Source organism: Aptenodytes patagonicus, chromosome 4 (genome assembly GCF_965638725.1).
Source record: "Aptenodytes patagonicus chromosome 4, bAptPat1.pri.cur, whole genome shotgun sequence".
Lineage (NCBI taxonomy): Eukaryota > Metazoa > Chordata > Aves > Sphenisciformes > Spheniscidae > Aptenodytes > Aptenodytes patagonicus.
Genome location: NC_134952.1, coordinates 51494102 through 51507017, shown reverse-complemented (window position 1 = coordinate 51507017; position 12916 = coordinate 51494102).

Below are 12916 nucleotides of genomic sequence, written 5' to 3'. Positions count from 1 at the left end.
ATTTAGCTCTATGCTAGGCCCTTGCACAGTGGTCTTTGTGATTTCCTCACAGCTTTCCACCCCTCCTGCCTTGCTGAGGGATGAGGAAGAGCTTGCTCCCTGGCATGGGGAAGAGGTTCCAGGGGTGTTTCTTCCTGGGGGAGCGTTGCAGAACCGGTCCCATCCGTGTCGGACACCTTTGGAAGGCAGGTCCCACTCTCCCATCAGGTCTAACCTGGGGTTTGTTCCTGGTTTGGCTGGAGGATTTATCCCAGGGCCCCCTGGGACAGGACATGGTGGCTTCCACATCCCTGAGGTGCAGCCCCGTTGGCTTGCTGCGGGAGGGGAGGCAGAACTTCTCTGTCCCTCCTGTGGGGCAGTCCTCCTTCCCCTGCCACAGTCCCTCAAGAGCCACCGCTACCAGCAGGCTTGAGTAGGTCCTTGGGGACCCTTCCTGGTCCTGCCACCTCCTCTGGTGCCCTGCTAGAGGCACGGGTGAATGGAGCATCTTCTCCTCCCTTTTGGGAACCGGCAGGCTGCTGCGACGGCTCAGCCTCCCAGCAGCCAGCCACCGGGCAGCCCCGGCGGGGAAGGGGAGCGGGGCCGGGGTGTTGTGCAACGTGTCCACACAGCAGCAGGCTGCAGGGCCAAGGCTCAAGGGCGAGTGTTGTAAACCGGTGGAGTGGCTGATGTAACAGCGCTGCCCAGGGACCTGCGCCAGGGCTGCCACCATGGGGCACCCCATCCCACACCTCATGCCCTCTCCCAAATCAGCAGCCCCCTCCTGCTACCTTCTCCCCACCACCCCGGCTGCCATCCCCCACTGCTGCCGATGGGCACGGGGGCTCCAGCCCCCTGCACCTCCGCACCCAACTGTGGCCCCAGCCCGGCTGAGAGCACCCGGCGGTGCGGCTGGGGGGATGTCTCCATCCCTAGCTGCTAGAAGTCCTCGGGGCGGTGGCAAAGGTGCCATGCTCCTTGTGCTCGCTGCAGCAGCCCACGGAGGCAGACGGTGCCCACTGTGGTGGTGTGGCTGATGCTGTTGCGACATTGGCACTTGCCAGAAATTTCCAAATCATCAGTGCTGAGAAACTGCTGCTGCTTTTGAGCCAGGCCGTGATGCTTGTACCAAGCAGAGGAGGGTTTTTGTTAAAGTCCACCTGCTTGTGACAAAGCTATGAGGATAGCTCTGAAGTAATTTTAATCAGATGTTGCCTCATATCAAAATGTGAAGGGAGAAACTAATTTTGGAGTAATTTTTGTCATTGAGGGCATGTGGTCAGGGAGGAAAGTCTGACTGAAACAGAAGAGGCTATTTTGGGCAGCACTGGGGCATGGCGGGAGAGGAAGCCAGGCCAGTGCAGTGCCCCAGGAGCAGTGACAGTCAGCAGCGTGACGTGCCATCCTCCAGAAAGGACGTATCCATGGCTGAGCTAGGTGTCTGTCTGGCCGTCAGTCCTCCCTCGTGCCTTCTCGACGTACCGGTGGGTTTCAGCCACACTTGACAGGGGGGTGGGAAGCTTACAGACCCCTTTTAAGTTTTGTGAGAATCAACAGCTGCTGGGGAGAGACCCAGTGAGCATCCTCGCCAAGCAAAAGTGGAATGGGGCTTGGCTGCGGGGGCCCACTGGCCAGTCGGTGTCTGCACCAGCTGGCCAGCCAGCACTGACAGCCCCTTGGCCAGCTATAGCATGTGTCATGGTGCTGGTCTTGGAGCGGTGGAGAAAGCTGGGATAACGAAAGTGGGAGGGGGACAACATGACAGAAATCTTCTCTCGCTCTATGGTTCACCAGCCAACTTGGTCTTAGCTGCAACTACGTGCTGAGGTCTGACGTGTGTTGCTTGGGAGCTTCTTGTGGTCCCAGGCCCCTGTCCAGCTCCTGTAGGGTCACAGCAAACACAGCTCCACCAAAGAAAAGAGTTGAGAAGTCCTGTTGGGTGATGGGATTCCCCTCTTTTATTTCCATAGGTCTCAAACTGCTGTGGCCATCCTAGGAAATTAAGCAAAGAGCATTCAATGTGCCCCAGTATCAAAGGAAATCCTGCTCTTGGTTAAGACTCTTGACTGTGCTTTGAGGAGCTGTGCTCCAAGGCAGAGGCCCCACTGCTTCTCATGGCTCTGCCCAGAAATGAGGAGTTACTTCAGTGCATTGGCTGCAGGCCTGAGGTTGGATATTTACCTTGGCATGGCTCCCTTTGGATCTCGTATGTGCTTGTGGTCAAGCATCCCGAAGAACATGTACTCTGCTCTGCTGGAGACCATGATGCTTCCCTTCCAGCCCAATGTGCACAGAGAAGATAGTGTGGGGCCAGATACAAAGCCTGGCCTGGTTCTGTGTGTTGTAGAAAAAGACTGGGTAGTATAAAACTATGGTTCTTAATAATAAAAATGCCCAGCAAGAGAGACCATGAAAATCCTTGCAAAAAAGGGAGGTTATGGGGGAGGGAATGAATGCAAGGAAGCTACTACAAGCGCCTTAAGGAAAGCTGCTACTCACAGAGAAAAAGGGAATGGGCTTCCAGCAAAGGAAGATCCCAAAGGGCAGCACAAGGAGACAAAATGACAGTAGAGCAACCAAATAACAGGCAGGCAGGAACAACAAACAGGTAAGTTCTTGGCCAGGCATACAACGTGCTTTTCAAAAATGTTATAGCAGTGCTAAGGTGATGCACTATATGCAGGGTACCAGCTTAAAACATCCTCTTCCCCAGAGATTGGGACCCAAGAGTGGGCGAGTCCCTCCAAGAAGAGAAGGGTACTTCCTGCTTTCTCAACATCTGTGATGTTCTTTTCAGAGAGCTGCTCCAAGACCTTGCTTTCATGCAGTCCACAGGTTTCATTCCCATCAGCGAAGCCCTGGAAAAATCTTAGCAAAAGAAAGGAGGTTGGTTGTCTGCCCCAAGATTGCACAAAGCAGTGCAACAACTGTGTACTCGTCCTTACTTTTTTTTTCTTGAGAGCATCCCTTGCCCTAGTGAACATGCACTGTGGAGTTGTCCGGCTTGACCTCCCAGAAAATTTTCCTTGTTATGCTTCATTTGATGCAGAGAAACACGGTGGCTTTCCATCCCTTCTGCTGTTTGCTTGAACCCAGGAGTACCTGGTTGTGCACATATGATGTGTTAAAAAAAAATTGTCTGTAAGTAGTACATGCCCTCCTACATGAAGGGAGCAAGGAGCATAAAGACACAGCCTGGACTGGAACCTCAAATCCTCCAAATTCCCTGTGTGCTCTTGCAGGAGAAGGACAGCAAGGGCTGGGCTGGAGGGGCAAGAGTATTAAAAGGAATTGGGGCTATTTCCATCGATACACTGATGCAATCGCAGAGACAAAGGGATGGATGCTCAGCTCCTCTCGGGCAGGCTGAATCAGTCCAGCTGCACTGACAGCTCGGCTTGTTTACACCACACAAGTGTCCAACTGGCTGGACTTGGATCTGCCCTAGATGCACAAGTCATAGTGAAGCAATGTATATTTTAACTTTGGTGCCCTAAAAAGACTGCAAACCTTACTTGGTGGGGCGGATGTCTTGGAAACTTGCATGTATCCAGGCCTGAGGACTCAGAGGGCTTATCTTTGCCTGAGAGACTGTGCTTTGCCTGAAAGTCACTTGTATGCTGATGAAGGCTGAGAGAGAAGAGGCCAGACTGAGGGTTGCATGTAGTTCTTGATGATAAATACGATCCTAAGCGTATCCTTTCAGGGATTCATGCCCTTCAGCTGAGCCTCTGTCAGTATCCAGGCTCTCTCTGCTGCAGCAGAGAATGGTCAGTCCCTCCATGAAGCATTTTGTCTCATCCTAAGATGAGTCAATGAAAGATGGGATCCATTGCTTTCTGGACTGGCCTATCTTTGTGCATTCACTATAGATGGAATCTGAAAGTCAGCAGGAACAAGATGCCTGACTTTTAAATGGTATCTCGAGCAAGTACCAAAGGCAATGTCAATGGTAAAGGCAAGAGCCGAGCAGAGGGTGCTGGGGAAGGAGGTCAGCTGGAGCTACTCCCATCATCAGCCTTTGCATTCTTTGAAAATGTTTTTCAAGTGTAACCTGGGCTTTTTATTTGGAAATTTTTAATTTAATCCCAGGAAAAAAAAAAAAAAAGCTGGTGATATTCAAGGATTTACCCAATTAACCAGAAGCTTGAAGTTTCCTTCTTGCAGAAACTGACTGCTAGCAAAAATTACCCCTCTGTGGGGTTCTTGTACTTCTGAAGTTGCACATTAAATGCAGCTAAGTAGGTCACTTGAGATCCCAGGTTCGGTACATACCAATACCTCCACTGTCTGCAGGTAGCTTGGCATTGCCTCCTCTCCTGAGTGTCTCTGAGCTGCAGAGACAGCTCTTTCCTTGCCTGATCTCGCAAGATCTAGCTAATCTCATCTGCACCTAGCAGGAATCGGTTATGCACAGCATCTTTGCACCAGAGCAAGGACTTCTAAACTTGGATTGGATGAGGCAGAATTTAGGAAATGTGCCTGCAGACAAGAGACACACCCAGGGCAAGAATAACTCTGACGGGACCTGGAAAGCAGGCTAGTTATTCATAGGAAGCCTGCTGCTGGCTCTGGTCAGGGAGGAGGAAGTTAGGCCATCGGATGGTACGGTAAGCAACGTTCCAGTGCTGGCAGCTGGGAATAGTGCATGTCCCAAGCCCATGGAGCCTGCAAGCATTTTTGGCTGTCTCCTTCATCCCTCCTCCTCTAGTCTTTGCTCATCTCCTATTACTGCTCTGCCCAGCTTCCCTCTGCTGCATGGGATGGCACGTGGAAGAGGAGGGTGCTGCCAGCCTTCAGCAGCAGCCACTGGGATCCTGCAGTGGCTGAAAACCAGTGTAAAGAAAATGCAACCCCCGCACAAAAGTAAAACAAACTGCTTGGTGTACATCAAGTTTCCCTGGATGCCACTGATTCCTGAACAGAAGTTAAAGTGCTGGAAGGCAAGTCAAGGTGGTGCAGACACAGCAGGTGGCGAAGGAGAAGGTCTTTGGCTTTGTAAGATGGGAGACCAGCTTATAGTGGTCTGAACCAGGTGACACCAGCAAAGCTGGAAGAAAGCAGCATAGCCAGGGGCTGTAGGAAAATCAGTAAGTTGAAATAAATATGATGGTTCTGAAAGTCATCACAAGCGGGCTGGGAATTGAATTTGCTGACTTATCTGCTCCTGATAAAGGAGAGACAAATCTAGAAGAGATAGTGCAATAGTGCATAGCAGCTGAACATCCCCCGGTAACTGCTGTATTTCGGATGACTGTTTTTTGAGAAAGGAAGTGAATGCAATATTTTTTTTTCATGTCTTGTGCAAGAGGACAGGAATGTGGGCATCAGTGTGACTCTCACATATATGTAGGTACACACATACACATGTGCTTGCATGGACACACTCTTGCACAAAGATGTGCATATGCCCTATGCTCAAATAAGCTCAAAGATCATCTACTGTTGAGCTTTTCAGTTGCAGAGAAAAAAGAAACCTGGTCACACAGATTTTGAGCTGTCTTAGGTTTTGATCTTTTTTAACCTCCAGAACTGCAATGATAACTCAGGTGTTTTTTCGGAAACCCAAATGCCACTTGGTCTCTACTGATAGGCCATCTTTCCTAATCTTTCAAAAATACTTTGACGCTCACTGCATTAGTACAATATTGTGCAGTACCACTCCATCAAAACTCATAGTGCAATGCTGAAAAATTGCAGGCAGTACCAAACTCTCTGCACTAATTATTTCCATTCGTGTAAGGGTCACTTCAGAACACAAAGTCTTCTGTGATGTTCAGGCTCCCAGTGTCGTGACAGCCTGGAAAAGACCAAATGCTGTGTTTTCTGAAGCTGGTTGCTGTAACCTTATCATCTGAGATTCACAGAGCACTTCGGATCTCATTGTCAGCACATCCCACAGACAGGAAGGTGCTGTCATGTCCCAGAGAAGGGCTGTATATCTAGGCTGGCTGCCCCACAGAGGGCTGACCCACCTCAAACCCTGCCAACTTTCTCAGCTCTCTTGGATTGCGTGGTCTTGAAATGACTTCAAGTCCAGTCTTCTGAATTCCCCTCCCTCAAGGTCACTGCTGGTTAGATCCTCCATGGGAGTCCTTACAAGGCCCAATGCAGCTCAGGTCGTTGCTGCCGTGACCTGGGTTTGAGCTGTTTGACAGCTTTGGGACAACCTTTGTAGCCCTCGGTCCCACAGCCACTAGAGTTGTGGTTGTGGTGGGGTTTGCTCAGGTAAGGGATTTGCTTGGGTCCTCCAAAAGGTAGGCAGAGTTAGCTCGATCAAATCAAATAATCAAGTACTATTTGATTAACAGCTTAACCCAAGCCGTTTGTGGCCTCCCTGACAGCCAGGGCCTGATCCAGCCTGCGCAATAGCACAACTGGGGCTTTGCACCATTCTTGTGCAAGGAGCCATGTGCTGCACATGCAGGACGGAGCTACCCTGGCACCCAAACTGCCTCCGAGCTTTTTAAAGCCTCCGCTTAAACGTGAGCTAAGGCAGCTATAAATAGCAATCGGTGCCCCCTGGTTAACCCAAGGGCTTTGATCACAGAGCTGGCTCTGCGTGTCAGTGCTTGGCTACTCTCAGCCTCAGCTCTCACATCAGCTGGGGGCCAAGTTCATCAGTACTCCTGGCTCATTGCTGCCCTGTAGTCTGGGTAATGGGGGGGCGGGCATATGTTTCATTAGACACCTGTAAATATGAAAATACATATTTATCTATTATACGGCAATAAATATGCTTGTACATAACTACAATATACAATTTGTAATAGAAAATATAAAGCATAAATTGCAAATTAAGACTTAAGTGCAAAGCAAACTGTAGAGATTTCTAAAGTTAAATAATACATTTAAAACAAAACTCTAAATAAAGTGTTGGAGGCAGCTGCCTCGGGGCAGGGAGGACGCTTGACACCAACATTGCAAAGCAGGCAATGTCTCTATCCGGTATGGACACTGCAGTGGATAGTCTGTCACAGGCCTGACTGCTGCCTGTCACGGTGCTGCTGGCCCCCAGCATTTCTTATCTGCATGAGCGTGCATCCTACTTATTGAGTGGACTTCCTTTGTTTTGCAGCCCACTCTCCCTTATGGATGTGTTATTGCCTTATGATCAGACAGCGCAGTTGTGATATGTCAAAGGCATTGTGCCGCACTCCAGCTTTAATTGCCTTTTCTGGGTCATTCCAAAGTTTGAGGCTGCTTTCCCCACCTCCAGGCACTGCCAAGGCTGTACGTGGAGCACTGTGCCCAGTCTGGGCCCCCTGGTACGAGAGAAATGGTGATAAGCTGCAGCCCAGCGGCAGCCACCAGCTTAGTGGGAGTTTGGAGCACATGGCGCATGAGGAGAGACCGAGGTAGCTGCGCTTCCTCAGCACACAGGAGAGACGACTGATGGGGCCGCAGATGCATCTTCCTCTGCCTGAGAGGTAGACAGAGAATGCAGAGCCAAACCTTCTCAGAGGTGCCCAGTGAAAGGACAAGAGCCAACATGCACTTTTGCAACACAGGGACCTCTGATGTGATAGGTGGAAACTGGTCTGCTCCAGAAGAATGGGGCAGCAGTACATGGCCCAGAGAGGTGGTGGCATCTCCATCCTTGGGGACCATCAAGCCTCGCCTGGATGCGGTCCCAAACATCCTGACCTGACTGTGAGGGTGGCCCTCACATGAGGAGTGGGGAGGAGACAGACACCTCCAGAGCTCACTTCCACATAAAGCTGTCCATGATTGTATGATTATATTATATTTCCCCATTCGAAACTGTTGCCTTCTGAAAGAACCGATGGCTACTGATCCCCCTGATGCATTCTGTGGGAGTTCACAGACCCATCTCAGGGGACCAAGGCTCTCACAGGAACAGGCAAAAAACCACAGTGCTTAAAATTAAGAGTATGTGATACAATGAGCAAATACAGAATGATGAGAGCCAGATAAGACATGGAGAACTCGTATATCAGTGTGGTATGAAATCCAGCATTATGTGGCTAAGAGAGGAGAAAGAAATATAGAAAACAAGGATGACTCTCAAAATGGTTTAGTAAAGGTCTCAAAGCTTTTGCAGATAGGGAGCAGTAGATGAGCATGAGCTCACTACACTGTCTCAGAGCAAAGGCCTTCCTTTAATTAATTTATTACGAATATAAAATTGTCCTAGTCCGTAGGAAACAAATATGTGAAAGCCAAGTTATCCTAATCTAAGATAAACACATGCATCTCTTAGCAATACAGAGGTATCTTATTCTGCATAAAGCAAATAAGCCTATCTGTATAGAGGCCTATCTGGCTCACAGACCTTTGCCCACAGCGCGCGATGTGACTCTTGCACTTCTAAAGATACCTGCCTGCCTTAGCTCCTGCTGCGGACCAGATGGGCTCATGCTGGGTATCGCTGTTACCCACGACATGCTCAGCTGCCGTCTGCGCTGTTGTCTTAAGTAAGTTTGGCTGGTTTGTTTCACCGTTCACTCCGGCCTAAGACTTTCTATGTGAATGAATATTATATCAGAGATCCTGTCATCCCATCAGCTGCTAGCATCAGACCACTCATTTTTTTCCATTTGTAAAGGAGCTGTATGTAAAATGTGCAACTCCCTGTCATGGGACCTTGTGGATGCTAAAAACTGATGTGAGTTCAAAAAGGCACCAGACACATTCACAGAAGAAAAAATGCCACTGTTGCACACAAAGACGCTCCCGCCTTTTCAGGAAATCCTTGATCTGCAAATCAAACTGGCTGGGAAAGTAATCCAGAGAGGAATCACTACAGGCTTGTCCAGCTCTTCTCTTCCTCAGGCATCTGCCATAGCTCCCTACCAAACAGGGTGCGGGGGGAGATGGACCACATTTGAGCTTAAGGACTCACAAAAAAGCTTGCTCAGTGTCACAGGTATATTGGATTTCTCCCTAGAAATCTTCACAGAAGGCAAAATCCTACGGGCAGAGAGACAGCTGCAGAGCAAAGAGCAAGGCCACCCAACTCCTCCTCCCTACCCAAGGGCTCCCATGTAGAAATGCTCTTGGGGTTTGCAAATAGCTTGAAATCACCTGCGGGGACAGGTAGTGACAGCCATCCTGAGATGACGCTTCCCCACCCACATGCTTCAGCTGGAAAACCCGGGCAGCACTGGTAACTCCAACCACCCTGTACTGGGAGAGCTGGGACCGGCAGCGAGGGCACTGATGAGCATCGCTGGTGTAAAACTCAAACGTGGCTGCCCTGTGGCAGGTGATGTGAGTCTCTGCTTGATAATAAACAGTGCCATGAGAAGTAGCAGCCTGACAGTCTGTGATTTCTCTGATCCTCTGAGCAAAAAAACAGTTTAAAAAGCTGTCCTTTATGTCAACACTGGCACCCCAACTTCTGTGCAGCTGGCTCAGTGCATGGGCAGGGAAGGGCCCAGATGTGGCCTAGTGGCATTTGAGCTCAAGGGCTTACGTGTCTAGAAAAAGCCTGATAAGAGCCAGGAATTCAAGTGGTCCTGAAATAGTGATAAGGGCAGCTGGGGAATGCCTCATATGGACACATGGGCTGGGGCAGTGGGGCTTGGTATGCAAGGAGGTGACACCTGCCCCACACACTCAGTGTCACATTTCATTCCCGAGGAGGCTCGCATGGGGTGAGTGACACATGCTGCATCTCAAAGGCACTGTGGAGACCGTCCTTTGCCTGCCCTACACGGAGCTGCGAGAGGAGAGGGGTCATTCTCCTGGGCAGTCCCCAGAGCTTGAGCTGGCCTCAATGGAACCCCTGGGTGATGAGGAGTGGCCCTGCCTGCCGAGCCACGCATGCCGGACTGCTTTGCCCGGTCCAGCTGCTTGCCGGCTGTGTTTCTTATTGTTTCCTAGAGTGCCAGGCAGCCCTTCGAATTGTGTGGCACGTGCCCCATGCTTCAAATGCAAAAGCATTGCTGTCAGAATGTCATCCAAGAGGTCACCAAGCTTGACTACCAAGGTAGGACCCCAGAAGCTGCACAGCCCTCCCTGGCCTCCCTCTGGGATGTCCCAGGCCCCACAGTGGGGCACAGCTCTCCCTGCTGCCCTTCCAAGTTCCCCAGCCTCAGCCTTTGCCTCCCTGGGTGAGGTTTTGGAGGCACAGCCAGCCATAGCATTCTCATCATGGGTTGCTACTGTGCTGGCCTGGTTTAGGGAATATCACAGGAAGAGGGGAAAAGACGGTTTTCATAAGTTTCCGTGTCTCACAGGACTCTGCAGTGGTGCTTATCATCATCCTGCCCACAGGCAGTCTCCTGGAGTCTGGGCTGAAGCGTCTGACCCAAAGCCAGTGCGGACGTTGGCGTCAGAGCAAGGTGTAAACTCAGGGGCAGATCAAAGTCAGGTTTCAGCTCCAAAAACTGGAGCAGCGACCGGAGGCTCCCTTGTGGTTTGCCTTTCCTATGCCAGATGAATTTTCCTCTTACTAGAGGTTGTGGCCCAGTTTCTGTTTCAGTGACCAGGTCCGACAGCGATCGAAGGTCATCCAAAAGAGGCCCCTGAGGTTTCCTGAGCTCTTTTCCTGGGTCATCTGAGATATCTTGATCTATGGGCCCCAGCATGAGGTAAAGTATGCTCCTTTCTGGGGTAAGCTAGAGACTGCAAGAGACAGGCATGGGCTGGCATCCGGCAGGAGCATGCTAGATAAGCCCAGTGCCAAACAAAGTGGCAGCCAGCTACTATGCGGCCATGTGACTATTGGAGACTATTTTTTAACCTGTAAGTAAACTGTGTCCTAACCTTGCTCTCCCTTTCATCTTGTGAAAAAGGATATTCAAGCTCTCTCCAAATTTTTTCAGTGGTTTAATGCTTTTCAGTCTCAGCCTGGACTCAGTTTGGAGGAAAAAGCGAGCAGGTGCTCATGTTGAACAGTTGTAGCCGACAAAGATGCGTGCTCTGTGGATATTCTTGCAAAGTCCCCTGTGTTGGTGGCAGGTGCTCTTTGGGGTGCACAGGGCTAATGTCTGATTAGTTCAATCTTAACTCCAGGCTTCAAACAAACATGGTGAGCAAATGCCTTCCAGAAGATGCCTCCAGCAAGCAGCACTGTGGCCTCCCTGTCATCCCTCTGGGGGCTGCAAGGTTTCCCTTTCCCTGGCTGCCTGGACTCCCTGGGAGGTTGCTGCTGATCTGCCTTGGGCACAGGCAGCTGCGTCTTACACAAGTGCCTCTGTGCAGCCCTTTCCTCGGGGTCCCTGTTGGTGCAGAGTTTAGTTTAACCCAGACTTCTCCTCTAGGCAGGCCTGGGAGATGGGAGTGGAAACCTGTACTTCCCTTCTTGCAAATGCAAGAGGAACGTGGGAGTCCCAGCTCTGCAGAGGTGGTTGAAAGGCTGGCAAAGAGTCCATTGAGTTAAAGTGCCTATTTCATATCCAGTGGAGATGCAATGTAAACACGCCGAAAATCCTCTGGCAGCAATCCTCTCCCTGAACTCACACAGAATTATTGGGAAACCAGCTGCAGACAGTTGCCCAGCCTTCTCCTTTCTGCTCCTGGCCCGCTATGTTTTCATTCTCTCTCTCTCTCCCCTGTAGTGGCGTTCAAGAGCAAAGTGAAACAAGGGCTGAACATAGCAGTAGAAAGCTTTGCTATCTCCACAGAAGTGCAGGAAACTGAGTGTGGCCAGGGAATAGGCTCCAAAAGCCAGAAATGGAGCATCAAGGAATTTCAGATTAAATCACCTTAACTCTGCCCAATGCTGAGCTGACGGAAATAGTCCCTCTGCTTCGCCAGATGGCAGGACTATGATGGTGAAGCAAGGGATCTGGGGCAGGGTCTTGAAGCTCCCCTGTAGTAGGTGGCACATATCACAGGACCCGATGGGGCCTTTCCCTGCCTGGCTTGGAGCATCCTCTGCCCTCATTGCATGGGGAGCAGGGGGGCAGCTGTGGGGTCTGTTCTGGCCACCGATTACATGGAGGTGGCGTGCTGTGAGCACTGCCAGCTTCAGGGCTGAAGTCCCAGATTTATTCTGAGAAGAGCTGCTGCGCAGTGTGGTGAGCTCTGTACACGTGCCTGAGCAGCCCTGGAGCGCAAAGTCAACACAGCCCCCTGCCAGGCCTTGAGCTGCAGCTGGAGAGAGGAGCCGCCAGGCTCCCGTGTCCCTCCCAGGTGGCTAGGGGGATCAGACTCCCCTCTGTAAAGAAGCCTTTCCCCGGCATCCTGCTGAGACGTGGCCAGGCCTTGGCAGGTGCTCGATTGCCTCTCAGGTACCCTCGGGACAAAGTCCTCATGCCCTGCCAGGCTGGCATGGCTCAGCAGTGACTACGTAATACCAGCCACCCTCAGAGGGGCTAAACCCCGGCTGTCCGCACTGTGACTGAGTATCTTACTTCGCCCCTTCCTCCGGAGGCAGACAGGGCGCTTGAGGAAACATCTGGTGGCTGGTTTCATGGTAGTCCTGCAAGGCCAAAAGCTGCCAAAGTCTCACTCCTGCTCTTTTACCTCTTGCTGCCAGGCTGGGGCTGTTTAAATAAGCGACAGTTATTTACCATGCCCCTTGGTCCTCGTGCTGTGCTGTGCTCTGCCCTGGAGGCTGCCTGGGCTTGGGGCTCTCACCGAGGCTGGGAGGCGCTGGCAGGCTCAGACAGACTGCACTCCTGAGTGTGTAACCCCAGGGTTATCTCTGAAAAATGAAACAGCCTGGCAGGTTATATGCATGTGCGGCTAATGAGGGAGGAAGTTTCACAGCCCTTGAGCTTGTCCCAGTTACCTTTCATCTCCTATAGCCTTTATCACCTCCCCAAAGGGCCTGGTACAGCCTTAATTGGAGATGGGGGCTATGATGGTGGATGCTAGGTTAAATATGTGTGTTTTCTTCATGAATAAGGCAATATGCATCCAGGCATACATTAGATATGTGGACGGCTCACACATGCTGAAGATTTTGGGCTGCCCTGTCTTTACCCTCGTATCTCCACACCACACAGCCTGCTCAGGACAG